Here is a 27,134-nt window from a genome sequence, read left to right as displayed (position 1 = left end):
ATAAAGATTATCTACAAAAAAACTACAGCTAATATCATACTTAATGGTAAAAAACTGTAAGTTTCTCCAGTAAGATCAGGACCAAGGCAAGATGTCCATTCTCACCACTCCTTTTCAACATTGTATTGGAAGTCCTAGCTATGCAATAAGAAAATAAATTATAGGGGCGCCTGGGTGCCTCAGTCGTTAGGCGTCTGCCTTCGGCTCAGGACATGATCTCAGGGTCCTGGGATCGAGCCCCGCATCGGGCTCCCTGCTCAGCGGGAAGCCTCCTTCTCCCTCTCCCACTCCCCCTGCTTGTGTTTCCTCTCTCGCTGTGTCTCTCTGTCAAATAAATAAATAAAATCTTTAAAAAAAAAAAAAAGAAAAGAAATTATATACAGATTAGAAAGAAAAAAATAAAACTGTCTTTGTTTGCAAATATGTTGATCACCAAATAGAAAACCCAAAAGAATACACACACACACACACACACACACACACACACACCCTGAACTAATAAGCAATTATAGCAAGGTTGCAGGATACAAGGTTAATATATAAAAGCCAATTGTGTTCCTATATACCAGCAGTGGACAAACAATTTGAAATTAAAAATAATACCAATTATATTAGTATCACCCAAAAATGAGATAATTAGGTATAATTTTAACATAACGTGTATATGATCTATACGAGGAAAACCATAAAATTCTGGTGAACAAAATCACAGAACTAAATAAATGGAGAGATATTCCATGTTCATGGACAGGAAGACTCAATATTGTCAAGATGTCAGTTCTTCCCAATTTAATCTATAGATTCAATGTAATCCCAATCAAAATCCCAGTATGTTATTTTGTAGATATCAACAAACTGTAAAGTTTATACAGAGAGGCAAAAGACTCAGAATAGCCAACATAATATTGAAGGAAAAGAACAAAGTCAGAAGACTGACAATATCCGACTTCAGGACTTAACATAAACCTAGGATAATCAAGACAGTATAATGTTGGGGAAGATCAATGGAGCAGAATAGAGAATCTCGAAACAGACCCACATAAACACAGCCAAACTGATCTTTGACAAAGGAACAAAAGCAATACAATGGAGCAAAGATGGTCTTTTCCACAAATGGGCTGAAACAACTGGACATCCACATGAAAAAAAAAAGAACAAGAATCTAGATACAGACCTTTAACCCTTCACAAAAATTAATTCAAAATGGATCAAGGACCTGAATGTGAAATGCAAAACTATAAAACTAGGAAATAACAAAAGAGAAAACCTAGATGACCTGGGGTATGGCAACGACTTTTTAAATACCAAAGGCACAATCCATGAAAGAAATAATTGATAACTAACTTAATTAAAATGAAAAACCTACTGTGCAAAAGACAATGCCAAGAGAATGAGAAGACAAGCCACAGCCTGGGGAAAAAAAATTTACAACACACACACACATATGCGCGTGTGTGCATGCGCGCGCACACACACCCCCCCCTAAAAAGGACTGTTATCTAAAATTCACAAAGAGCTTTGTGCAGTGGCAGTATCATAGCCAATGAGGTTTATCCGAGGCACGATTATTGCTAATCGAAACTAAAATACACAAAAAAATCTTTAACCAGAATAGGAAAACAATCTGATATAAATATGGGCCAAAGGGACACCAGGTTGGCTCAGTCCGTTAAGCGTCAGACTCTTAGTTTGGGCTCAAGTCATGATCTCAGGGTCAAGAGATCAAGCCCCACACGGAGATTCTCTCTCCCTTCCCCTCCCCACCCCCTCTGCATGCACGCACACACACGCATGTACTCTTTCTCACTCAAATAAATAAATGGGCCAAAGACCTTAACAAACACCTAACCAAAAATATGCATACTGCAAATAAGCATATGAAAAGACGCTCCAAATCGTATGTCAACAGGGAAATGCAAATTAAAATGAGATGTTGCCAGACTTCTATTAGAATGGCCAAAATCTGGAACAGTTGACAACAAATGCTGGAAGGGATGTGAAGTGACAAGGACTCTCACTCAATGCAGGTGGAAATGCAAAAATGGAACCACTGCTTTGGAAGACAGTTTGGAGATTTCTTAGAAAACTAAATAGACTCTAACCATATGACCCAGCAATTGTGCTCCTTAGTGTTTACAGGACTTGAAAACATGTCCACACAAAAACCTGCAAACATACGTGTTAGGCAGCTTTATTCACGACTGCCAAACCTTGGAAGCCACCAAGATGTTCTTGAGTAGATGAATGGATAAACTGTGGTCCATCCAGACAATGGAATATCATTCAGCACTTAAAAAGAAATAAGCTATCAAGCCAGGAAATAGGAGCCTTAAATATATAATGCTAAGTGAGAGAAGCCAATCTGAAAAAGCTACACACCGTATGATTTCAACTGCATGACATTCTGGAAAAGGCAAAACTATGGAGGCAATAAAAAGATCACTGGTTGCCAGGGGTTTAAGGAAGAGGAATGAACAGGCAGAGCACAAAGGATTATAGGGCAATGAAAATATTCTGCATGACACAAGGATGGAGACATATCATTAAACATTTATCCAAACCCATAGAATACACAACACCAAAAGTGAACCCTACTGTAAACTGGGGACTGTGGTAATTATGATGGGACAATGTGGGCTCATCAATTATAACACATGTACCACTCTCGTGGGGGATGTTGATAATGAGGGAGAGGACACATGAATAGGAGCAGTGGGAACATGTACTTTCAATTTTGCTGTGAATCTAAAACTGCTCTTAAAAAGTCTTTATAGAGAATAATGTCTATAAAAAATAAAGATTTTTTTTTTAAATTTTTAATGGGGGGGAAAAAAAACCTCTTGTCTTATCTGATCTGGCTCTGATTCCAAATGTCCCCACACATCTTACAAAACAGGTTTTCAGCTTTGGTTGCCATTAAAACAAAAAAGTAAAATTGTTTGGAAATTTTTTAAAATAACATATGTATAGCTATATCAAAGACAATGCCAGAATTTCAACTTATCATAAACTGGTCTTTCCATTAAAATTAACTTCTGAAAATAAAGTTTATCAAAAATTTGATTTTTTTTTCCTGGATGTAGCAAATAATTGAACACAAAAACAAGATCAAAATCTTTGCAAAGATGGGTTTTCTGTGGCCTGTGATAAATCAATTTACAGTACAATAAGTTGCACGAAAAATATAAAATATGTGTTTATAAGCATTTTCTAGTGAGAGGTCCAGAGTTATTAGATTCTCAAAGGGGGCCATGATCCAGATAAGACTGAGAATGGCAAGTTTTTAGGTTTAAGTTAAATCAAGATATTCACCCACTATTTAATACTGAGGGTTCTACTACCATTATTTACGAAATCTTCCTTGACTTCCATCCTGGGTATGTAGCTCCTTTCCACAGACATATAAAGAAAATAAATTACTGTCACCCAAGTATCTAGAAAAGTACTAGGGAACATCGTAAGAGTTCAATTAAATCACCCCAAGCTTTTTTTTTTTTTTAAAGATACATTCCCGTATGGTTGACAAGATCCTGGAAAATAATTGGGCTATATGTGTCAAGTCTACTAAAACGTTCATAAACCTCTAACCCAAAGGGGAAATTTACCAAATAATCCAAAAGCACGTTAAAAATTCTGTATGCAAGGGGGCACCTGGGTGGCTGAGTCGACAAGCGTCTGCCTTCCGCTCAGGTCATGATCCCAGAGTCCTAGGATCGAGCCCCGCATCAGGTTCCCTGCTTAGCGGGAAGCCTGCTTCTCCCTCTCCCATTCCCCCTGCTTGTGTTCCCTCTCTCGCTGTGTCTCTCTCTGTCAAATAAATAAATAAAATCTTTAAAGAAAAAAAAAAATCTGTATGCACAAAGGTGCCTGGGTGGCTCAGTCGGTTAAGCGTCTGCCTTCAGCTCAGGTCATGATCCCAGGGTCCTGGAATCAAGCCCCACGTCGGGCTCCCTGCTCAGTGGGGAACCTGCTTCTCCCTCTCCCTCTGCTGCTCCCCCTGCTTGTGCGCTCGCGCTCTGACAAATAAAACCGTTAAATATATATGAAAAATAAAATTACTAATCATCAACTCCATGTTAGGCACTGTCCTAGGCAGCTGAGATAGGTCAATGAAGAATATGTCAACGAAGAATGCTGCCCTCCTGTAGCTTACATGCTAACAGTGGGAGACGATAAACAATACGTATCATTATGGAGTATGAAAAGGTGAAAGAAGCTATAAGAAAAAAAGAATCATGGACTGTCAAGCGCTCGGCGTGGCAGGAGTTGCAATTTTTAAATGGAATACAGCGTGTTGGAAAGGTGACATGTGAACAAAGAACGGAAGAGTGAGCCAGGTGGATAGCAGGAATGAGCGTGTTCCAGCCACAGGAAAGAGCCACACAAAAGCCCTGAGGCAGAAACCTGCCTGGCACATCAGAGCGAGAACAAAGGTGATGACAGCCGATGAGCAAGGGCAAGAGTAGTAAGGGAAAAAAGGATCAGAAAGGTAATAAGGGACTAACTCAAGGACGGCCTATAGACAAATGTGCTTTAAGTGAGCCGAGGAGTCACCAGAGTCTGCAGAAGAGGGACGTGATTGTCCTACGTTTTAAAGGAGCGCTCTGGCCACTGTGCCGAGAAGGAGCGGACGGGGAGAAGCCCAGCAGTGGGGGACCTTTCGGTGGCAGGCTCTTTGTGACTGAAGTGTTAGAAAAACCCTTGTCTTTCAGCAGGAGAAATTGCTCTTGGATTCAGTTAACTTTCTAGCTCTGTTCCCCAGGAAACCATGAATGTCAGAAACCACAGAATGTCAGCTGTGTTACTAGGCAACATGGCTTATGGTAAAAATGACCCACTGGTACATTGCTTGGGACTGAGCGGGACTATAAATACCTGGAGAGTGGCTGTAACTCTGGGCTGCTCTTAGTGTGGGGACTCCCGCAATCGGGCGCATACCTTGTAGGAATCCTAGAAGCTATGCTCATGGGTGCATACCATATAAGATAATGGCTTTTGTGGAAGAACATGGTGCTCCTCAGTCATGTTAGCTACATACCCATTCATGTGGGCCTCATTAGTCACACCTAAGCTTCACCTGGAAGCAGAAGCACAGAGAATAGCTCTGGCTGTTCCTTTTTTTTATATATATATATACTTTTTATTTTAAAATAAGTTCCAGGCCCCACGTAGAAATTAAACTCACAGCCCCGGGATCAAGAGTCACATGCTCTACCAACTGAGCCAGCCAGGTGCCCCGGGCTGTTCTCTCTCTGCACTGCTACAAGGACACCCCCCAAAAGAACATTTGTCCTCTGCTGGTAAGCTGTTTTTCCTGTCCCTCCTCTCCTGTACCCTAAGTGAATGTGATGTCAAATATGGATTGCCATAGGCCACAGGTTTGGCTGAGCCCCAGTGAAATTCCCTGGGAGGCACTGCTCTGTTGCAGTAACCCAGGCAAGAAACGGTAGTAGCACGGACCAGGATGGCAGTGCGTAAATAGGAAAAAGCAGTAAAATTGTAAATATAATTTGAAGGAGGAACTGGTAGGATCTTCCAATAAATAAAATGTGGGACGTGAAAGGGTAAAGTTAGGGATAACGCCAACATTTTTGGCCTTAGCAACTGCAAAGATGGAGGGGGAAAATGGGGTGAGGGAAGGACTGGAGATCAGTTCAGTTTTAGACAATTTTGAGGTGAGAGTCATTCCCAACTCTTCAACCCAAGATGGCAGTAGCAGCTCCAAGTATCATGAGCCCATATAACATCATCCAAAAGAAGGGCTATACCTTCATATGTTGAAGCCAGACTCCCCACAGACTTCCCTCACGTGCCACTATCTCGAAACCAGTCATGAGCAAGGAGAATGGAACACAGCTGGCTTTAGGCTGAGCCACATTCACAAACTGCCCCCTTTGGAATGGGGGTGGTGGGGCAGGGGGGAAGACCATGAAACACATGAGCACTAAATACCCAAACAAAACTGGGTTTCCATTAGCAAGGAAAGAGACTAGGAAGTACAGTGTCTGTCAAAGGTATCGGATGAACCATCCACATCAGTGGTGAAATTGCTCAGAAGGAAAGATTAGTAATAAAGGACACTTACAAAATAAGACAGGGAGCGAGGTGACAAATGAGAGGAAGTGACCTACCTTCTGGTCCGTGAAAAAACATTTAGGCAAATCTTGTGAAATTACACAACCACCAAAAGATTCTAAAGGATTTGAGGAAAATGGACTAAAATGAAGAATCTGACTGAACTCAGGAACTCTGAGCTGCAGAAGACAGCACTGCCTCAGAAATTTCTAATGCGAAATAATTTTGACCTAGATTTTTATATCCAAATGATCCATCAAAAAAGCTGAATAAAGACACTTTCAGACATGTAAGGACATCACTTGAGGGTATTCTCTAGCAACAAGGATGAAAACCATTAAAGTAGATGTGAGAACACAAGAAACAGTGGAAATGATCCAAGAGTGAAATGAAAAAGGCATCCCAGGATGGCAGCTGTGCAGGACTAGACAATAATTCATCCTATTAAAACATAAAATTAGTGAACTCCATGAAAGGAAGAAAGGAGTGGATTCCATTCAAAAGACAGAATAACTAAGAAGCTGGTTTAATGACAGGAATGCATGTGTTTCTCTTCTCAATAGAAAAAAAAAATTATGCAACAGAAAATTCCCACAGAGTGCTGCTAATTGTCTACCCAGTTTTCCTCCCTTCCTCCTTGCTAAAGAAACCTAAATTTTTTCTTTCTCTTTTTTGAGTTATCAGGTGAGAAACACATGATTACAAAAGGTAGCCTCTCCCCCAGACCCATGGGATGAAGTCATTACAGGTCTAAACTAAGCCTGGAAATCCCATTCTCCCTTGCCAGCAATTGGCCTGAGGAATCTCTCCTGTCCCACTGTGGAGAAGTGATTCATTTCAGGCCAATGAGACATACAGGAAAATCACCTGGGGAGCTTCTTGAAAGATTTTTCCAAGATGAAAAGAGATCTGATGGGGAGGAAATTTGCTATAAAGGGTATTACTGGGCAATTGGTGAATCTGAACACAGACTGTATATTATAGTACTGTATCATGGTAGACATGGAAATGTACCACCCACATCCAAAGACTCACCACCAGGTGTGAAGAGTATGATTAAGCTATTAGCTTCATCAGAGTTGGCTTCAGCTCTCAAGAGGAGGTCATGATAATCTCTGAACAGCTCAAGCTCATGACTGAGAAAGGCAAGGTACAGGCCAAGAAATTTCAAGCCAACACAGAACTCTTCTAATGGACAATCCTGACTCCAGATCTGCTTCTTCCTTCATCACAATCTGACAGCTCCACTTGCCCACTCCTGCTTCCTTCTTTTAGGAATCTTACTCCTGGCCTCAGCATCTGCTTCCCAGTGAACGCAAATGTTAAATTTCCTGAATTTAATCCTTGTTCCATGATCACATGAGAAAGTCCTTTTCATAGATGACACGGAGTAAAGCATTTAAGAATAAAGAGTCATGATCTCTGCAGTTTTCTCTTAAAAGATTCCCCCAAAAAACAACTATAGATATACAAAGATAAAGGAAAAAGCAAATACAGCAAAATGTTTATAACTGATGAATCGAGGTAAAAGTTAGACAAGAGTTCACATTCTCACAATTTTGTAAATTTTTAAACTTTTCAAAACTAGGGGTTTTTCTCTTAAAGGGGGGAAAGAGCTCGATGAATCAGTGCCCATCCTATCCCCTTCTTCCCACCTTTTAATAAGTGAGAAAAAGATGCTGGGAGCAACAGTAACCACCCACAATAAAAGAAAGGTCAAGATAATCAGCTAAGTCCCCTGTGGTTAGATATTCTGCAAAATGCTGCCAAAAGAACCAAAGTGATACATCAGGAAAAACAACAACAACAAAAAAAACTATTCAAGAAAGTCATGGTTCTGGGGCACCTGGGTGGCTCAGTTGGTAGAGCATACAACTCCTGATCTCAGGGTCATGAGTTTGAGCCCTGCATTGGGCATAGAGATTACTTAAGAAAAATTTAAAATAATTAAAAAAAAAAAAAAAGAAGTCATGGTTCAAGGGTGGGAAAATGTGACATGATTTTGAGCAGCTGATGGATTACAGGAAGAGAATCTATTTGTCTTTGATGCTAGGAAGAGCAGCCTTCCATGGGCATGGAGTCATGATAGTGGCATATAGAGAAGGAAAGGTCACCATAACTTCTCTGCTCTGCAATGAATATTTGCACAATAATTAAAAGACATCAGACCAACATAAAAACAAAGCACCAAAGACTTCATTAAGCTTACAGAACAGAATGTAAATGTTCTTGAACTTGTCAGTTTAAAAGGCACAGCTGACAGAAGTTGGAAGCTAGAGTGTAAGAAGGCAAAAGCAAAAAGGAGAAGCAGTGGAAAAAGAATGATTTTAATTTCGAATACCTTAAGACTAGAAATCTCTAAACATATTCCACTTGACTCACTTTTTAACCGGTTTCATTGAGATATAATTCACATACCATAAAATATACCAGTTTATTCATTTTTAGTTAGTCTTTTTATTACTGAGTTGTTAGAGTTCTTTATAGACCTTAAATACAAGTCCCTTATTTGATAGAAATTGCAAATATTTTTCTCCAATTTGGTGTGTTGTCTTTTTCACTTTCTTAATGGTATCCTTTGAGGCACAGAAGTTTTTAATTTTGATAAAGTCCAATTTATCTATTTTATTCTCTGTTGCTTGTGCTTTCAGTGCCCTAAGGCTTTGCCTAGCTAAGGTCATTAAGATTTATTCATATTTTCTTCTAAGAATTTTATCATTTCTGCTGTACATTTAGGTCTATGATCCATTTTTAGTTAATTTGTGTGTATGATGGGAGAAGGAAGCAGTTCAAATTCTTTCTTTTGCATGTAAATCTCAAATCTCCGGGTGGCTCAGCACAATGTGCTGAAAAGACTATTCTTTCCCTATTGAATTTTCTTGGCACATTTGTTAAAAAAAAAAAAAAATCTATTGATCATGGAGTTTATTTCTGGATTCTCAATACTATCCAGTTAATTTCTACATACTGACACTCTAGTGTGAAATCAAGATAGTATAAGTAACCATTTTAAAATGAACAGCTCAATACCACATAGGACATTCACAAGGTTTTGCAACTAACACATCTAGTTCTGAAACATTTTGCCATCCCAAGAAGAAACCCATATCCATCAACCCATATCCATCTACCCATTCCCCATGGCCCTGGCAACCACTAATCTGTTTTACATCTGTGCGGATTTAACTGTCTGGGATACTTCCTATCAGTGAAATCATAATATATGATCTTCTATTTCCAGCTTCTTTCACTTAGCATAATGTTTTTGAGGTTCATGCACTCTGTAGCATTTATCAGTACTTCATTGTTAGAGCTGAATAATATTCCATTGTATGGACATGCCACGTTTTGGTTATCCATGCATTAGTTGATGTACATTTGGGTTGTTTCTACCTTTTAGTGAATTTGAACTGCTATCTAAGTACAGAGCTACTATAAATATTCATGTACAACTGTTTGAATACCTGTTTTCAACTCTTATGGGTACATACGTAGGAGTGGAATATCTGGTTCATATCCTAATTCTAGATTTAACTGTCTGAATAACAACCAAACTGTTTCCCACAGCAGCTGTACCCTTCTACATTTCTACCAGCAATGTACCAGGGTAACAATTTCTCCAGATCCTCACCAACATGGGTGATTTTGTTTTCTGATTCATTTTCAAAGGTGACATCCAGAACTCAACACAGTACTCCAGGTGTTGTCTGGACAGTACAGAATAGAGTAAGACTAACACCTTTCCTCTTCGGAACCTCCTCCTCCTGCTAGCAGACTATGAGTCTACGCAGGCTTCCTCGTAGTCACATTACATTTTATATCCATATTGAGTTTATTACAGTAATTAAAATACCTAAGTTGCCTGTATTCCACCACATCTCGCTCACCCCTATAACTATGCAGCTGTCTCCTCAACCCATAGACAGGACTTCGTATCAAGCTTCATTAAGTTATGTTAGCCTTGGCCCACCATTTCAGTCAGAAATATGTTCAAAAGTTAACCCTAAAAAATTCATTTCATCCAAAAACTTGAAAAGCATAGTATCGATGTTTTTTTAAAGATTTATTTGAGAGAGGGCGCCTGGGTGGCTCAGTCGTTAAGTGTCTGCCTTCAGCTCAGGTCATGATCCCAGGGTCCTGGGATCGAGTCCCACATGGGGCTCCCTGCTCGGCAGGAGGCCTGCTTCTCCCTCTCCCACTCCCCCTGCTTGTGTTCCTGCTCTCACTATCTCTCTTTCTGTCAAATAAAAAAAAAAAAAAGATTTATTTGAGAGAGAGACACCGAGAGAGAGAGAGAGCGCGAGGGAGCGCGCGCGCACGAGCAGGGGGAGAGGCAGAGAGAGAAGCAGACTCCGTGCTGAGCAGGGAGCACAATGCAGCATGATCCAGGACCCCGGAATCATGACCTGAGCCAAAGGCAGATGCTTAACCAACTGAGCCAATCTGGTGCCCCAGTATCAATGTTTTTATTCACATTACAAAAACATGGACAGTAACCTTCAGCAACAGAAATTTTTCTCCAGTTGTCATCAATTCACTATTCACTAATGTTTAGAGTTGCTACTCAAGCAATCACATTTCCACCTAATTTTATGGTCATCCAGCCCACATTCTCTCACTTGTCAATTTCTCTCTAGAAATGGTACAGAATGTCTGGCAGAAATTCATTTATACTGTTATCCTCTGCATTCTCCAGACCCACAGTCTAATAATCCTACCTAAAAAGTAAGGTTAGTCTAACATATTGTCTCTAGTGAGCCCATGTAATACTTTCCTTTAAAAATGTAATCACAATGTTTTTAGTGCATAAAACACAATGAACTCAGATTAAGTCATACTATGTTCCAGATCATATTTTGAGACTTATATAACATCAAATATAATACAATGAAAAAAGCAGTATGTATCACTTAAGGCAATGGAGGAAATAAAGAGCTCATGTGTTCTACTTGAGATTATCAAGACAAATATGTTGTCAATTTACTGTAATTTAGGGTTATACATCTTTAAAATTCAACAGGAGTCTCTCCTCAACCATAAAAATTCAATAGGAAAAAAACATTTTCTACATATGTTCACAAAAAATGAATGAGCAAATTTTAGGAAGTTTTGTTTCTAATAATATAAACCAATTTCCCCAATTCCTTTAAGAGCACATTCCTCATTCAAGAATCTCTTCTATAAAGCCTTCTGGGGCGCCTGGATGGCTCAGCCAGTTCAGCATCTGCCTTCAGCTCAGGTCATGATCCCAGGGTCCTGGGATGGAGTCCCACATTGGGCTCCCTGCTCAGCGGGGAGTCTGCATCTCCCTCTTCCACTCCCCGTTTGTGCTCTCTCTCTGTCAAGTGGATGAATAAAAGCTTGTAAAGCCTTCAGAGGCTGTTGCAGTCTAAAAGAGCCTCTCCCTACTTTGCCCTCTAAAGATACCTACTACTGTCCTTACCAGGCTGACACCCGATGCTTGGTATTTACTGCTTGTGAACTGTTTGCTAATTTACTTATTGTCTGCAACAGAATCCCGCGGAGAACTGATGCTTTCTCATTCTTTTCTAACCTCATCACAACCAACATAGTATAATGCTTATGAAAAGGTAAGCACTCAAATTCTTATATGATTTTATATCACATATAATAGTTATAAACCTATACAGAATTAAAATTAAACAGGAAATCATCTCATAAAAATTGAAGGCATTTTAAGGTCTTGTGGTTCTTGGGGGCGATTGCAGTGTGGTAACTAAAAAGGAAAGCTGCGTCAAGCAGGGGCTTCTCCAAGATGAAATAGCTGTGTATTTCAAGGTAGCGAGTAAAGAGACAGGAGAAAATGTAGAGGAGGGGACAGAAAATGTGGAAGGAATGAGATTCTGGGGCTCAAGTGAAAAGAAGATAAAGGACACTTTTCTTTCTGAAAAGGAAAAACTAGGTACAAAGATATGTTGAAATGGACAAGGGTTAAATTCAACAGGTGGGTTTTCCTTTTTTAAGATTTTGTTTCTTTATTTGACAGAGAGATAGAGAGCACAAGTAGGCAGAGGGAGAGGGAGAAGCAGGCTCTCCGCTGAGCAGGGAGCCCGAATAAGGGGCTCGATCCCAGGACCCTGGGATCACAACCTGGGCCAAACGCAGCCGCTTAACCGACGGAGCCACCCAGGCACTCCAACAGCAGGTTGTTTTAAGAGAGAAAGAGAATGTTTATTTAGCTCCTAATATTTATTAAGAAAGCACTATATCAGTTTCCTGCAGTCCAATCAATTGCTGCAGTGACAAATTATCACAAACCTAGTGGCTTAAAATAATATAAATTCATTATCTTACAGTTCCGGAAGTCAGAAGTCCAAAATAGCCAGGTCTCGCTGGGCTAAAACCAAAGTGTCGGCAGAGCTGGGTTCCTTTCTGGAAGCTCTGAGGAGATTCCATTTCCTTGCCTTTACCGTTTTATGGAGGCTGCCCACCTTCCTTGGTTCCGGCGCCTTTCTATCTTCAGAGCCACCAACAGACACTGGGCTCCTTCTCATGATGCCATCTCTCTGGTCCTGACTCTGCTGTCTCCTGCTTCTTTTAAAGATTATATGAGGCTCGGGGCACCTGAGTGGCTCAGCCGTTAAGCGTCTGCCTTCGGCTCAGGTCATGATCGCGGGGCCTGGGATACCCGCATCGGGCTCCCTGCTCAGCGGGAAGCCTGCTTCTCCCTCTCCTACTCCCCCTGCTTGTGTTCCCTCTCTTGCTGTGTCTCTCTCTGTCAAATAAATAAATAAAATCTTAAAAAAAAAATTATATGAGGCTCACCCTAATGTAATAACCCAGGATACTCTAGTTTAAAATCAGCTGCTGAGCAATCTTAGTTCCACCTGCAACCCGAATGCTCTTCAGCTGGGTAATATAACTCTCACAGTTTCCAGGGATGAAGCTGTGGAGGGATGCCATTATTCCGCCTGCCACAGGCACTATGCTATGTGCCTCATTTATATTTCTTAATCCCCACAACAACGCTATGGGGGAAATCATGTTTTACTCATTTTATACTTGAGGAATCTGAGACTACCCATAACACTTTGAGAGACTTTAAATAACAGCGCAAACAGCCAGGCTTATGAGATACTACTATAATGTTTCTGGAGCTGCACCAGTGGAACCAGGATGCAGATAACACAGCCTGCACCGGCCTGTTTTCTAAAGCCCTCACTACCCTCTCTACTTGCGTGCGTGCATGTGTGCGTGCGTGTGCGTGTGTGCGTGCGTGTGTGTGTTTTGGGGTGAAGGGAAAAAGGCTTTTCTTGCCCCCTACTTTAACCAAAACCATCTCTCCTTTCATCACTAGAAATCTCTGTGCATGATTTTGTTTAAAAAGTGTTTAAATCTCTGCACACCATGCTACATATGTTCCATTTAGGCTTTGGTATATGAGAAGAGGTCATATGACAGTATGTTAAGAAACAAGGCTAAAATTATGTGATTTGTAGATTCCTTCCTAAATTGTATAATTTTAGGCTCCAGATTTGAAGATATAAATTATTTTTATAACTATTTCAAGCATTCAGATAAATTCCCCAAAGCATAATATATTGCGCTAGAGATTATCAGCATTTTAAGATGTCTTGACACATATAACCCATTACTTTTCAAGATCCCATCAACCATATAGGAATGGATACTTTTTGGAAAAAATGATGACTGGGGCAATATAACTGACTTCCAGGTATCCTGCCTCATTTAATAATGAACTCTTACAGTATTCCTTCACTCTCCCCTAAACACTTGGGTAACAATAATTTTCTTTTTATGTCCTCAAAAAAGGCTACAGACCAGGGTGGAGATCAGGGAAAGAGTGTGATTGATGGCAAACCCTTGGTGTTAAATTGTTGGCAAATGTCTTGATTGAACTTTTACCTCTAGAGCAGCCATTTTTAATCTTCTCAGGATCGTGGCCTCTGCTTTGTAATCTGATAAACCTATGGACCTCTCACTAGAAAAATGCACATGAACACATCCCCAAAATTTTTCATACAACTTATTTTACTGCATTTTAAATCTGCTGCCATCACAGACCATATAAAACTAGTCTTTGCAAGGATATCTGTATGTCTCACTTTTGGTTTTGTGCCAAAATCTGCTACACCCAGGAATAAAAATCTAAAGTATGCAATAAAACAAAGCAAACTGTAATTATTTTTGACAAATAGATACCAAACTAATGATGACGGCTGGATGTAGAGCCTCTGGCACCAAAGCACAGTTCTAAGAAAAAACCCACCTCTTGTACATTATTCTCCAAGGACAGCTGGGAAAATATGGGCGTCAGAGAGAAGGCGCAGGTCCCAACAGGAAGGAAAAATAATATTGACTGAATTTAATGAGTGCTTCCCAAAACAGTAACATTTTATACTTGTATATACTTATAAAAAGGAAAGATATGAGATTTTTGTTTGTTTTTTTAAGTAAGCTCTATGCCCAGTGTAGGGCTTGAACTCACCACCCTGAGATCAAGAGTCTCATGTTCTGGGCGCCTGGGTGGCTCAGTTGGTTAAGCGACTGCCTTCGGCTCAGGTCATGATCCTGGAGTCCCAGGATCGAGTCCCGCATCAGGCTCCCTGCTCGGCAGGGAGTCTGCTTCTCCCTCTGCCCCTCCCCCCTCTCATGTGCTCTCTCTCATTCTCTCTCTCTGAAATAAATACATAAAATCTTTAAAAAAAAAAAAAAAGAGTCTCATGTTCTACTGATTGAGCCAGCCAGGTGTCCTTAGGATAAGATACAGTTTTAGAAATTGGGAAATATTAAGATAAATTGAAATATTTGAGAAAAAAAATCATACCAGACCGACTCTGTTCCTACTACTTGGATATCCAGAATGTATCAAGTTCAAAGGGGAGTACGTGTACCCCCAGAGGCAGGGGATCATGCCACTGGTGTGAAGAGAAAATACCGCAAGACTGAACATATGCGTTATCTTAAATCTGAAACTGAGCTTTACTCATATTCACTACGTGAAACCGACACCGCCACCCTCTCTGGTCCTGCGTCAGGCGGTGTCAGCCCCGCAGCAGTTACCTGAAGAATGCTAGTCACACAGATTGGCTCACTTGACCTCCAGTCTACCTAGAGGCAACTGGAAAAGCACCCTTTGTAGCAGTTTGGGGGGCAAGCAGAGTCGTGGAAATACAAGACTGCCCCACAGCATCATTCCAGTGTCCATTCTTCCTGGACGACGAGCCTTCTTACTCTGTCTTCCCAGGCCTGAGTTGCAGTCTCGGTGTGTCTGGCAGTTTCCAGAGCATCTGTAGGCTGCTGAGGTGGCCCAAGCTCTGAGCTCCCCTTATGGGTTACGTCCGTACCACAAACCCTAAAGCAACTGTCAGGCCCTTCCAACACCTCTGTAAGCACCTCATATCCTGATTAAATCTCTTCTTTTGTTTGTGGCACTGAATACACACACACAGTATTCCAGTAGGTCAAAGTCTCCTAAAGGAAAGGTGGCCATTCCACACCCTGGAGGGGATGTCTGTGATGCCCTCACCTGATGGTTCACTTTTAGCAAACTGCAATATCCTGCAGCTTCCTTGGGCCCAATTAAGTACATTTGCAGATCTCATTAGAATTATGATGTCACTCACAGATGAGTTTTAAAAGATTTTTGTAAATGAACGAAGGAAGAGAGAGAGACAAACCAAAAAACAGACTCTTAACTATAGAGAACTGGTGCTTGGGGGTGGGGGGGATGAAATAGGTGATGGGGATTAAAGAATACACTTGTCTTGATGAACACTAAGTAATATATGGAAGTGTTGAATCACTATATTGTACACCTGAAATGAATATAACACTGCATATTCACTACACTAGAATTGAAATGTCTAAAAATTAAAAAAAAAATAAAAACTGTCAGAATTGGATACTTAGCTATACCTATAATAAATAAGGGTTTTTGCAAAGAGAGGCAGATTAAACATAATAAAGCAAAATAGAAGCACAACACAAGAAAACGGTAGAACTGCCAAATGCCTGTTAAAATACCAGTGCTTTATCAAAACTGTAAGGTAAAAGAGTGATTATCTTGTAAACTGTAAAACTATACAACTTTTAGAAGAAAACATAGGAAAAAAAATCTTTGAGGCCTAGGACTGGATGAAGAGTCCATACAACACTAAAAGCACAATTCATAAAAGAAAAAAAATAATTGAATGCACTACACGGAAATTTCAAACTTTTTTGCTCTATAAGATACCCGGTTAAGAGGATGAAAAGTCAAGCTTGGATGGGAAGAAAAGTTTGCCAACTGCATACCTGACAAAGGGTTTATATCTAGACGACAGAAAGAACTCTCAAAGCTCAACAATGAAAAACAATCCAATTTGCTCATTAGGGAAACAATCTGCCCATTAGGGAAAGGCAAATTAAAACCACAATGCGATACCACTACACAACTATTTAGAATGACTAAAAAAAATAGTGAAAATACCAAATTCTGACAAGTGTATGAAGAAACTGGATGTTTCATACATTGCTAGTGAGAATATATAGCCACTCTGGAAAATAGTCTGGCAGTTTCTTATAAAATTAATCATACACTTACCATATGACCCAACAGTTGCACTCTTGGCCATTTATCCCAGAGAAATGAAAACTTATGTTCACACAAAAACCTATGCATGAATGTTCACAGCAGCTTTATTCGTAACAGCTAAAAACTGCAAACAACTCCTATGTTCTTCAACAGGTGAACAGTCAAACTGTATGGTGGTACATCCATACAATGAATATTATTCAGCAATAAAAAGAAATGAACTACTGATACATTGGATAACTTGGATGGTTTTCTGGGGCATTGTGCTGAGTGAAAAAAAGTCAATCTCAAAAAGATACATACAGGAGGATTCCATTTATGTAACATTCTCAAAATGACACAATTACAGAGAAGAACAAATTAATGGTTGCCAGTAAACAGGGACAGGGGGAGTGGAGGGGACCTTGAGCTGCATGAGGGAGTTTCTTGGCAGTGATGGAACAGTACTGTATCTTGATTGTGGTGGTGGTGAAATGAATCTAGACATGAAATGTTATTAATTGCACAAAACTACACACACATACACATGAATGAGTGCATTAAAAACCATGAAAACTGGGCGCCTGGGTGGCTCAGTCATTAAGCGTCTGCCTTCGGCTCAGGTCATGATCCCAGGGTCCTGGGATCGAGCCCCACATCGGGCTCCCTGCTCTGCGGGAAGCCTGCTTCTCCCTCTCCCACTCCCCCTGCTTGTGTTCCTGCTCTCGCTGTGTCTCTCTCTCTGTCAAAAAAATAAATAAAATCTTTAAAAAAAAAAAAAACCATGAAAACTGAATATGGCTACTTAACAGTATTGTAGCAATGCCAGTTTCCTAATTAAACATGGTTATTAATGTTACGTTATGTAAGATATTACACTGGGGTAGCTGAATGAAAGTTACACGGGATTCCCTGCACTATTTTCACAACTTCCCACGAGTCTATAATTATTTCAAAATAAAGGTTTTTTTTAAGTGATGATATTCAATCATACTTATTTTTAAAATTACTAATATTTTAAGTGGAATCAAAAACATGAAAATAATACATTTTAAATTGTTCCACAATGTTTTTCATCTTTATCTCATTACTTTTTATGAATGTCTTACTATGTACAGTATAAGTAGTATATAGTTTACAACAAACATACATATGGGGAATGCAGACACAGTTCTTTATACTGCTCGGGTATGGCAAAAAAAAATGTGCAGACCTCTGTTATAGAAGCTACAAAAGTCTGAGATTCTACCTATCCCTTCAAAGTTTTACTTAGGGAAGAATATACAAGAACAGGACAGACACCGGACTGAGAATCAAAAAGAACTCTATTCTATCCATAGTTTAAACAAGTCACAATCTCATGATCATCCACAAAATGTAGGAGTTGTATTAGATCATTCCCAAGACATTCCAGCTCTGAAAACATTGTAACTCCATGAGTTCTACAACAGGAAAAAGTACAGCAACCATAAAGAAATGTATGACTAAGCTCCAACCAGTATTTACTGAAAGTATACCAAAGATTCAGTATTGCCGGGAATATTAAATACAAGACATAGTCCAGGTTATCATTAACACAAACATAGAAAACAGCACCTACAAAGACAATTTTACCTCAAAGAAAATAGATTACCAGAAGATCCAGTTGAAATATAAATATGCAGATAATAGGCAAAGGTGGCTATTTTGCATGCAGCCTCCTTGTTGTTGAAGGCCTCTAACTTCTGCTCATGGAATTATATGAGGCTCTGTATTGCAACTAAAAATACACCAGTGCACTCAAGTATCCTGGTGTACGAGCTTGGGGATCATGACAGTTCTCTCAAGAAGCAGAGTATCAAGACATGCGGGGAGCCTGGGTAGCTCAGTCGGTTAAGCGTCTGCATTCAGCTTGGGTCATGATCTCAGGATCCTGGGATTGAGCCTCATGTTGGGCTCCCTGATCAGTGGGGAGTTTGCCTCTCCCTCTCCCTCTGCCCCTCCCCTACTTTGTGCTCTCTCTCAAATAAATGAATAAAATCTTAAAAAAAAAAAAAATCAAGACATCCAAGAAAGAATTATTTTCCTTCTTCCCCATCCACTTAATTATTCACCATCTACTTGAGTTAGACTGAATAAGACAGAATTTTAAGAGGTCTATTATTCAGGGGAAGCTAAACATCCACAAGGTAATTATATATCACCCTGTTACACCACCTGCTATCCAGAAACATCAACTACCTGAAACAGAGTCCAAAACCAGGAAAGAAGCTAGAGTCCTCTAAGCAGTAAAAATCAATATAACAAGGTCCTAGCACTAAAGCCCCATGCTTCTTTGGCTCCTTATTCAGAACCTTCTATCATTTTTACCCACCATTCCACAAGTGTGGTTATGGGTTCTACTCATGGCACACTAAAATATCAAATTAGAAAGGCAAGAAAAGTACAGTAAGCAGGTATAATGAGAGCAGAGAGATACAGCTAACAGTAAAGTAATACGCAAACCAATCCCCAAACCAACACGATTTAGAAAGGAATAGTTTCGCCAACAAATGAACAAACTATGGTGGTCTGTAGATTGCTGACTGAGGACACTAATGGCTGGAGCTCTTCTGCAAATAAATCATTGTGCATTCCCTGGTGTCCGAGACACACGAAAGGAACCACCAAAGTGATATTTTTTAACCAGTATTATAGACAGCATAATCCATCTTGTATTTTTAAACAGAGACACAAAACTGAAAACTGTATTAAATGATCTTTCCAGCATTCTTTAGTATTGAACTCAATTACATCACATCTGAATTTTACCATGAAATAGAGATACACCAAACTCAAAACAGAACAAAACAAAACATGGAATCCTGAGAAGTTGAAATATTATGCTGAAATTCATTCAGGCAACAAAGCAAAAATGGGAATACTTTATGAACTAAAAAGTGAGGCTACATTACAGTGAGTGAACAAACTACTATCCTTTTCTCATCAATTCCCAGATGCCCTGTAATAAATAAAACAAACAAAACACAACATACTTCAACCCCTCTGCAGTACAGATGCTCTCAACTAGAGATGAATCTTACAATTGCTGTCACCCAACAGCAGGATGTAGTTGGTGAAAATCTTATCTCCTGGAAAGATCAAGAAAGCGGCAGCATCAAAGTGTCTTAGGTCTGACCAAAAACGGTCATTCAAAAAAATCTTTCTTTTTTTAAGATTTTACTTATTTATTTGACAGAGAGAGAGCACAAGCAGGGGGAGCAGCAGAGGGAGAGAGAGAAACAGGCTCCCCACTGAGCAGGTGGCCTGAGGCAGGGCTCCATCCCAGGACCCTGGGATCGTGACCTGAGCCAAAGGCAGATGCTTAACCGACTGAGCGACCCAGGCGCCCCTCATTCAAAAAATCTTAAAAAGACAAAGAAATGATCAGAAACCTGGAGATAATTACAGAAAATTCTCAAAAATAAATTACATCCTTTTACCTTAAAAGATAGCATATTTATGTAATTACCACAATACTTACTAAGCACTCAATAAATTTAGCTATTATTATTTCAAGATGACAAATAAGGACTACTAGAGCTAATGAAAATATCTATGATCATACTGATCAGGCTATCAATAAGCATTTATTAAGTGCCTACAAGGTCACCAGCACTATGCGGTAGCAAATAAAAGTTCATTACCATGAGACAGAGAGAGAGAGAGAATCCAAGCAGACTCCCCAATAAGCATGGCGCCTTATGCAGGGCTTGAACCCAGGACCCTGAGATCATGACCTGAGCTGAAATCAAGAGTTGGCCGCTTAACTGACTGGCACCCCTCAACTTCTTTTAAAGTATGTCTTTTCTTTAGGTCCAGCAGGCAGATATTTTGAGACATAAATTATTTACTTGTTTAGAGTCACCAAATGATTAAATGAATATAAAAAACTGTCACCAAATGAGTCTTGTAGTTTTCATAGGGAAAAAAAAAAACTTTTCCCATTACTCTCCAGGCTTAGGTAGAATAAGGATGGTAGATAAACTGCCTCTTAAAATCCTTCTAAACTTGGAGCTACACACATGATGAAGGAACCTCTTTCCTAGGATTTACACACATTGAAACGGATCAGTTTATACAGAAATATACATTTATTAAAATGCTATCTTTCATTTATATTAAATGTTCAGAATAGACAAATGTATGAAGATGGAAGGTAGATCAATGGTTAGTTACCTAGGGCTGGTGAGGGAGGTGGGGAAGGTGAATGAAAAAGTTTTAAAACTCATTGTGGTGGTGGTTTACAACTCTGGAATATACTAAAAGCCACTGATTAGAACACTTTACTTTTTTTAAAAGATTTATTTATTTGAGAGGGAGAATGTGTGCATGCACACATGAGCAGGGGAAGGGGTGGAGGGGAAGGGAGAGAAACAAGCAGATTCCCACTGAGCACGAGACCAATATGGGGCTAGATATGGGGCTAGATCTCAGGACACTGAGGTCATGAGAGCTGAAATTAAGAGTAGGCCGCTTAACCGACTGAGCCACCCAGGTGCCCTTGAATTGTACACTTTAAATAGGTGAATTGTATGGTATGTAAATTACTACATCTCCATAGAGCTGTTATTTTTTTTTTTTTAAGATTTTATTTATTTGAGAGAGAGAGTGTGAGAGAGAGAGCATGAGCAGGGGGAGGGGCAGAGGGAGAGAGAAGCAGGCTCCCCACTCAGCAGGGAACCCAGTTTGGGACTTGATGCCAGGACCCTGGGATCATGACCTGAGCCGAAGGCAGACGCTTAACTGACTGAACCACCCCGCGCCCATTAAGATTTTATTTTTAGGCAATCTCCACACCCAATGCGAGGCTCAAACTCACAACCCTGAGACCAAGAGTCACGTGCTCCACCAACTGAGCCAGCCAGGCACCCCTGTTATTTTAAAATTTTAACTCTTCACAAAATTTGACAAATCATAATTACTACATTATGGTCAAACTCCATAGGATATACCCCTCTGTCAGATATTCTTCCTGACCTGGCTGATCTCATCACTGACAGTCCTACACAGTCCTTTTATTAACAATCCAATTCTTTCCCAACAAATACAAACATCAAGCAACAGACATGGGGGGAGAGGTGCAGGGAAGTACAATTTATAAAAGTTAAAAATAATTCACACAGTATTTTTATGTAAGTGGTTTTCAAAATGGTTATTTTCATAATATAAAAAAAATCCAGAATAAAGTCATCTATTTATTATAGCATTTTGATTTTAAAAGAATGTTACTACTCTATGAGCAAACTACCCGTTATCTCCCAGCATACAGATGTAGTCTCATAATGGCAGTCTTTGAAATGGATGACCCTTATAGAGTGTAAGGAAAGACACATTTATATTTACAGAATTTCAAAAATATTCTGCCCCATAAGAAGAACAGGGTTTAAATTTAAAAAAAAAAAAAAAACCCTAGACCTCACAGATTTATTTAACAGTGTCCATGAACCCAAGCCACCTCAGATGGAAGACCATGTTTGTTTGCTAGCATACTTTGGAAGAAGCTATGCAGAACAATAAACAAGACTGAATAATAAATTCACTTAGGTGTGTACTTTTTACACTACTTTTAATCCATATGTACCACTCTATTTAAGGATCCTACTCAGAGGAGCTCACAACTTGGTAAAGGCAGACTTAATCTTATCTTCAATGCTAGGCAATGTACACAAAGTAGGTGCAGTTCTCAATAAAAATTTGCCAAATGAATGGAGATTTCTCAGCTAATTAAGCCAACTGGCTGCTTACAGCTGGGTTTTCTATTTAGGAACCTTTGGAAAACCTTTTTCCCCACTAAGTTAGCTTAAAGAAGCACCTAGAACAATAGAATCTTATCACCCACTTCATCAGCCCAAATTGTAGCTCCCTTTTTACAATGAGCAACATAAGATTTGAGTAAAACCTCTGTATGTGATTTGATCATGAAGAAATGTCTGTCTTCCCACATTCCTCCTTGGGCTACTATGAGTGCCTGTTGGCAGTCTCAAAGCAATTTTTAATGCTCTGTAGAGATTAAAAGAATCAATAAATGAGAAGAGATTAAGCTTAGGAATATGTACTCCAAAAATATTTTAGGGTAAAGGCAGGTAAACTGTTCAGGGACACCGGTTTTGACCAGTTTTTGAAACGTTTTGAACACAAACATACTAGTGGTAGCCTTGTACTCAAGAACATGCAGGGCACCTGGGTGGCTCAGTTGGTTAAGCGACTGCCTTCGGCTCAGGTCATGATCCTGGAGTCCCGGGATCAAGTCCCACATCAGGCTCCCTGCTCAGTGGGGGGTCTGCTTCTCCCTCTGACCCTCTTCCCTCTCGTGCTCTCTGTCTCTCATTCTCTCTCTCAAATAAATAAAATCTTTAAAAAAAAAAAAAAGAACATGCAAAGCTCTGCTGATAAGGGAAAAAATGGTTTACCTCTAAACACACACACACACACACAACACACTTTCCCCAAGTAAAACAAGTTGAACTTCTTTACAGCTTATGGTTTTTCAGAATACTGGTGGGATAACAAAAGTGCTCAAGTACTTTAAGCAACAGTAAAAAATAAATCAAATAAATGAAGAGAGTACCTCGAACTTTTGTTAATGGTTTAGCAAAGTCTACAATCATAACAAACATAACCATACTGTAAGTCAGAGCATAGTTTGTGCTGTAAAAGGGTTTTATAAGAGCAAGAAGAAAGAGCAATCAGTTATGATTAGAATAGAAGAAGAGCTTGCAGACAAGGTGACATTTGAGCTGGGTTAGATGGATGATCTCTCTAGTGAGGTAACTACAGTTGAAATTCACAGCATTTGCTCTGCCCCCCAAAAAATATTTTATAGATAAAAATAGTCCAAGTAGAGAACATACACCCAGCCAACCCCCAAACATACTTTATCTTTTAAGATTTCTTTTAAAATATAAAACCTGCTATATAAAGCAATGAAAACTTTCCCACCTCACCTAGATTTCTTCTATTATTCCACTATCTCTTTACCATTTGAGCATGAATCCTGTGTCCCTGTCACTTTGCACTTGTTACTGTGCTGAGAAATACATGGTCTTTTTCCTGTGGATGATAATTTTGCATCTTCCCATTAAACTGTTATACCTTTGAGAGCAATAACCGTAATCCATTTCTATTTTATCTTTCCATAATACTTCTTAAATAAATACATACTCAACAGATACTGTTGACAGGTTAAACCTAGTTCTAATAATTGTGACAATAAGCTATCACTATCACAAAAGATGTCTGTGGAACAGATATTATAAACAATTAAATCCCATTTTTTGCAAAGAGAACAAAAAGCATCTAGACTAATAATATCTACCCCCAGACAATGAACTAGTTGCTCTGCTTTAGTGTAACTTGTTCAGAAAGGGTGCATGTTTAAAAAAAAAAAAAAAAATTTAAATCTCTCAAGCAGCCTTTATAGAACATTATCTTTCTTTGTCACAAAGTCCTAAGACAACACTGTTATTGTGACAGTGAATTTGTAGAGAAATGAAGGACAGTCCTAGTTCCCAAGGATCTCAACAGACAGTTCACAACTCAAGAAATGTCTTGGCAATGTGTATACATAAAACAATGTGTTTAAAACAATATGAAAAGCACAAAGGAAAAATGTTTTCCAGGAAGCATAGCCTAGCTATTTCAAAGATAATTCTTTCTGAATGTGCTCTTTTAAAAGTTCAGAAATTCTCTCCTCTATTGTTTAAGCTGGAAGTAAACAAAGATAGAAATTTGAAAACTTGTTTTAATCTTCTACTTAACTATATTGAGATGGAAAGGGAGATTATGCCTGCAAGCTTGCCTGACACCCTTATCACAGAAGAGGATCAAAGGGGAGGGACAAGAGGAATATAGGTGTAACAATGCCAGATACCATCAAGATTACTACCAAAGAACACGTTTTTGTGTGTCTGCACTTCCTAAATTCTGTGGGAAGAACAGAGTACTTCTCAAACATTCTTATCCAAAACTGGCTTTCAGTTTGCCTAGTTTCTCCTTCCTTGTTATTGCTGAGCCTGTGAACTGATAATGTTCCACACCACTCAGAAAGTTACTACAGAGTGCGTTAATCAAGAACACTTCAGGACGTTTAGTATTGCTTTAAAAAAAAAAAAAAAAACCACTGAGCCAGGCATTCCAACAAAATTCACTCTTCCAAAGAAGTAATTTTACAAAATAACTCAGAATGGAAGAAAAGACAGGATGGAATGCTATTTTTTTTTTTAACATTTTATTTATTTGACAGAGAGAGACGGCGAGAGAGGGAACACAAGCAGGGGGAGTGGGAGAGGGAGAAGCAGGCTTCCCGCCCAGCAGGGAGCCCAATGCGGGGCTCGATCCCAGGACTCTGGGATCATGACCTGAGCCGAAGGCAGACGCTTAACGACTGAGCCACCCAGGGCCCCTGGAATGCTATTTTTGATAACGAGTAGCAAAAACAACAACAACAAAAAAGACTACAGAATAACACACCCACAGCTACTTTGTTTATAGGCTTGTAACTTGCACATGCAAGTACTCTACAAAGTATTGCTCAAGAAGAAACTGTCAAAAATGAATGCTTATGAAAACATTCCTTTTCTAAATAAGATCTCTAACAAGGGCTGTGCTGTTTCTAAATTATTTCTTTAGCAAGTATTCACAGGTAGAGCAGAGCAATAATGCTCAGGATGAGAAAAAAAATCTGTTTTATCAACAGTAAAAGTTGTTACTAATTATAATGCCTATGAGTTCAGTACTAGAAATTACGGTAGTTATCTGCTAGACAGAACAGTACTTCACAAAACTGATTATTCCTGAAAAAAAGTACTTTTTTCCTAATCCTACAGACCCTAACAACCTAGTAGGTTGGTTTTGTTGTTGTTTTCCTTCCAAAAGAACCTCCGCCAGTAAGTCGAGGTAACCTTTCGCAGTTCAAAGGTTAAGGCAAATTCAGTTCTATGTAGAGTTCTTGCTCCTCATCACCCCCCCTTCTTTTTTTCTTTGGTCTCTTCTCATATTATCTTGGCCTGAAAGAGGTTAATGCGCCGGTATAATTGCAGATCCATGAGGGAAGCGATTTTAGGTGCCGAGGAATGAAACTGGGATGGGAAGAACGATCGACAGCAATCAAGAACCAGCTCGCTCTAGAAATCATCCTCTCCAAAAAGGAGGAAGAGAGTCTCTGCCCAAAGAACCTGCTGCCTGGAAGCCACAACTTACATCAATCGGCAAAGAAAAGTTGCAAGAAGAGCTCAGCGCCCAGGCAGCCGCGCCGGTGCGGAGACGGAGGTCAGCAAGACACTCATCAGGCCCGGGCGGCCCGCGAGCCCGGGCTGCGGCGTCGGTGGGGCCGACTCCGACTCCGGCAGGCTCCGGGTCTGGGGGTGCGACCGCGAAGAGTGGGCGGAGAAACAAGAGCAGAGGAAAAGAGGGACAATGCTGGGCCGGGCCGGCGACTCCGCGCGCTCCAAGGGTCCCCCAGCGCCTCTTCCCGCCCGGGGCCGCCAGCTGCCGGGCCAAGTTTGCTTCTCAGCCCTTCCTTCACGACCCGGGTGGCGAAGCCGTGGCCGCCGGCCTCCCCCCGCCTGGCCGCGGCCGCCTGCCTTCCCGCCGGGCGGCTCCCGCGAGTCGGCAAGGAGGCGGCGCGCGCGAGGGAAGCCGCGCGCGCGAAGGGGCGCCGGGCGCGCGAGGAGCAGGGGGCGCGTGAAGGGAGGCGGGCGCGCGAGGAGCAGGGGGCGCGCGAGCTAGCGGCGCGCGCGAGGTGCGCCGGGCGCGCGGGGGAGCGGGGCGCGCGGCGCTCCCCGAGGACCCGCTGCCGCTCCGGCGGATTTTCGGTTGAGGCGGGGGCTGCGCCGCCGTTTACGGTCCGTTAGGAGTCTTTGCCCGGGCGGCGCAGCCTGCCAGCCATCCTGGCCCGCCTCCCCCTCGGCTCCCATCAGGAAGGGCAGCCAGGCGAGGGCCGGCGACCTCGTCTCCTGCCAGGGCTGTGGCCGCCGGTCGGCGGGCATCCCGGCGCCTGCCCCTGGGGCTGGAAGAGAAAGTGAAATGAAGCGTCTTTCCCCAGGCAACACCTACCCGTCCCCAGTCCAAGTGCAGCTGCCTCGCTCCTTGGGCGCCGCCGGTCCCCGCCCTCGGGCCCCGGGCTGCGTTCTCTTGACAATGGCGCGTCCCCTTTAAGGAATAATCCGATCGGAACCGATGTGTGGTTAAACCTCCGACTCTGATTTTAACCGGATTTCTCTCTCTCCCCCTGAGCCCGACGGACGCCCGGCGGTGCTGCAAGCTCTTCCCACCCCTTCCCCGCCCCGCCTACTCCCTCGCCTTCCTGATTGGCGAGAAACACTACAACAGGAACAGCAATCCTCGCACTCCACTGGCCGGCCCGGCCGCCGCTCACCGCGGCCCCCACCCCCACCCCGCCCCTTTCCCCGGGTTGGTCTTTCCTCTAATCACTCTCTGTCCTCTACTCCATCGTTGCTTTGGAGAACTGGCAGTCAAGGCTCACCCTCCCGCCTCCGGAAAG

The 27,134-nt window shown here is 41.0% G+C and overlaps 1 protein-coding gene and 1 non-coding gene across 2 annotated transcripts in view; one reads left to right on the top strand and one right to left on the bottom strand.

The window, feature by feature from the left end:
* Positions 1-26,896, bottom strand: part of FRYL (FRY like transcription coactivator) — a 242,644-nt gene extending 215,748 nt beyond the window's left edge. Inside the window, exon 1 of the mRNA XM_081812875.1 lies at positions 26,687-26,896. The gene's annotated coding sequence lies outside the window, so the exon portion shown is untranslated. The remainder of the gene's footprint in view (positions 1-26,686) is intronic.
* Positions 1,515-1,650, top strand: LOC115943500 (U4 spliceosomal RNA). The gene has a single exon (XR_004078066.1). It is a non-coding gene; the product is annotated as a U4 spliceosomal RNA (small nuclear RNA).
* Positions 26,897-27,134: the final 238 nt, after the last annotated feature.

Source organism: Leptonychotes weddellii, chromosome 2, assembly GCF_054177405.1.
Source record: "Leptonychotes weddellii isolate Sample4059 chromosome 2, ASM5417740v2, whole genome shotgun sequence".
NCBI classification, from domain to species: domain Eukaryota; kingdom Metazoa; phylum Chordata; class Mammalia; order Carnivora; family Phocidae; genus Leptonychotes; species Leptonychotes weddellii.
This window is presented reverse-complemented; position numbering and strand designations above follow the sequence as displayed.